This window comes from Sinocyclocheilus anshuiensis, unplaced genomic scaffold, assembly GCF_001515605.1.
Source record: "Sinocyclocheilus anshuiensis isolate Anshui unplaced genomic scaffold, SAMN03320099.WGS_v1.1 scaffold349, whole genome shotgun sequence".
In the NCBI taxonomy this organism is placed as follows: domain Eukaryota; kingdom Metazoa; phylum Chordata; class Actinopteri; order Cypriniformes; family Cyprinidae; genus Sinocyclocheilus; species Sinocyclocheilus anshuiensis.
This window is the reverse complement of record NW_015536459.1, coordinates 82476-84999: the sequence shown is the minus strand read 5'-3', so window position 1 is coordinate 84999 and position 2524 is coordinate 82476. Positions and strand designations below refer to the sequence as shown.

Genomic DNA, 2524 nt, shown 5'->3' with positions numbered 1-2524 from the left:
AATATAACAAATAGTTGTGTGTCTGATTGGTCCAAATGCTACACTACCTAGCATTGTTCGGGAGGCAGACACACTCTGTCAGTTTAAATCTAGATTAAAGACCCATCTCTTTAACCTGGCGTACACATAACACACTATCACAATTCTACAATTCAAATCTGTTAAAGGATTGTTAGGCTGCATTAATTAGGACACTTCCCATAATATCCGATGTACTTGCTACATCGTTAGAAGAATGGCATCTATGCTAATATTAGATCAGGTGGTCATTGCTGTGACCCGGATCCAGTCCGTATCCAGCCCAGATGGTGGATCAGCACCTAGAGACGACCTCTACAATCCTGAATGTCAGCAGAGAGCACATCAACTAGATGCGCCCCAGAGACAGATCCACTGTGAAGACCTCATCACCTCGTCGACCATCGGCACAAGACCACGTGTTGCAGACTGTAATTATGCTCCGCCGTGGTGGTCTGCTGTCTGGCTCTGGGGGTCTTCTGCTCCGCCGTGGTGGTCTTCTGCTCTGCCTGCTCCACCGTGGTGGTCTGCTGTCTGGCTCAGGTGGTCTTCTGCTCCGCCGTGGTGGTCTGCTGTCTGGCTTTGTCTATATACCTGTTTGCCATTGTCCGACCCTTGCCTGTTTTGACTGTTTCAGAATAAAGCTTTGCACATGGATCCGCACGCCTCACGTCTTGTTTGCCCCGTAACACTCTGTCAGTTTAAATCTAGATTAAAGACCCATCTCTTTAACCTGGCGTACACATAACACACTATCACAATTCTACAATTCAAATCTGTTAAAGGATTGTTAGGCTGCATTAATTAGGACACTTCCCATAATATCCGATGTACTTGCTACATCGTTAGAAGAATGGCATCTATGCTAATATTAGATCAGGTGGTCATTGCTGTGACCCGGATCCAGTCCGTATCCAGCCCAGATGGTGGATCAGCACCTAGAGACGACCTCTACAATCCTGAATGTCAGCAGAGAGCACATCAACTAGATGCGCCCCAGAGACAGATCCACTGTGAAGACCTCATCACCTCGTCGACCATCGGCACAAGACCACGTGTTGCAGACTGTAATTAAACCACGCCATGCTGGTATCGTCTGGCCAGAGGAGAACTGGCCCCGACTGAGCCTGGTTTTTCCCCTCAAAAAGGGTTGTGGCAGAAAAACATTTAAAAAAAAACAAAAGAAAAAAAATGTCATGACATTCTCTGCATTCGGCATATTTTTACTGTCTACCACTGGACTGAACCAATCTGAGTAAGATAAAGAAAGTAGCAGTTTCAGTTGCTTTTATGGTGTGATTTTTTTTTTCCCCCATGGGGGGGAAATTATCTCAAATACATTAATCGGACGCATTATCGTTGTACCTTCTTGAGATGCAAAACAAATCTACATGTGTCTGAAAAGCAGCAGCCCAAATGGCCCGTTGACATTGAAACATTCACATTGTATCTGTTGTTTTTTGAAGTATGAAGGTCCACAGACAGAATTATTTACAAATCAATTTATTTACAAAACCATGCAATTACAGCAAAAAACAGCAGTTATACAATAAGTGTAGATAAAATATTTAACACATTTTGCAAAATTACCCATGAATTTACTTGAATGAATGAGGGATTTATATGTACACTTGGACTGTAACATTTAATGAATAAAGGTTAAAACATTAAAAATTTAAAAGGTGTTTTGAAAAACACATTGGTAAATGGCAAAGTTTTTGAATTAAACATTTTGTACTTGGTAAAATAATTTAAATAATTATTACCTAACTATGAATACTTTTTAAAGGTAATCAGTGAATACTGTTCTTGGTTGTTGCTCATTGTGGGTCATTGTGCAGCATGTCTTTCCACATCTTAGTCCAGAGAGTACTTTGCTTGGGAGCTTCAACTGGTAAATGGCAAAGTTTTGGAATTAAACATTTTGTACTTGGTAAAATAATTTAAATAATTATTACCTAACTGTTACTATGAATAATTTTTAAAGGTAATCAGTGAATACTGTTCTTGGTTGTTGCTCATTGTGGGTCATTGTGCAGCATGTCTTTCCACATCTTAGTCCAGTGAGTACTTTGCTTGGGAGCTTTCATTTCTGCACCTGTAAAGAGTAAATAATGCACAAGTATCTATTACTAAAGGTCTATCTGAATGCACCAAACGGAATGAAAGTAAATGTATATATATATAGTCTCAAAGCACATGTTGTTTGAAAGACTATTTACTTATTATTTACCCATTTAATTCTAGCACATTAAGTGGCTGTGTCCAGTATGATTGAAATTTAAAGTGTGTATCATCCTAATTAAAGAGATAGTTTACCCAAAAATGAAAATCATTTACTTCCTTTATGTCGTCTACCACGTGACAAACCTGTTGGTTTTGATTACCAGAATTCTTCAAAATATCTTCTTTTGAGTTCTGCAGAAAAACAAAAAATGAGGGGGAATTGATGTAATAATGTAAATGATGACAGAATTCTGGGTTAACTATACTTTTAAGTAAATTA

At 39.0% G+C, this 2524-nt stretch overlaps 1 long non-coding RNA gene across 1 annotated transcript in view; it reads right to left on the bottom strand.

Annotated features, from left to right (window-relative positions):
* Positions 1-1920: 1920 nt before the first annotated feature.
* LOC107694075 (uncharacterized) overlaps positions 1921-2524 on the bottom strand; it is a 21758-nt gene continuing 21154 nt past the window's right edge. Inside the window, exons 3-4 of the long non-coding RNA XR_001635126.1 lie at positions 2389-2436; positions 1921-2116 (exon numbers count right to left, since the gene is read on the bottom strand). This is a non-coding gene — a long non-coding RNA (uncharacterized LOC107694075). The remainder of the gene's footprint in view (positions 2117-2388; positions 2437-2524) is intronic.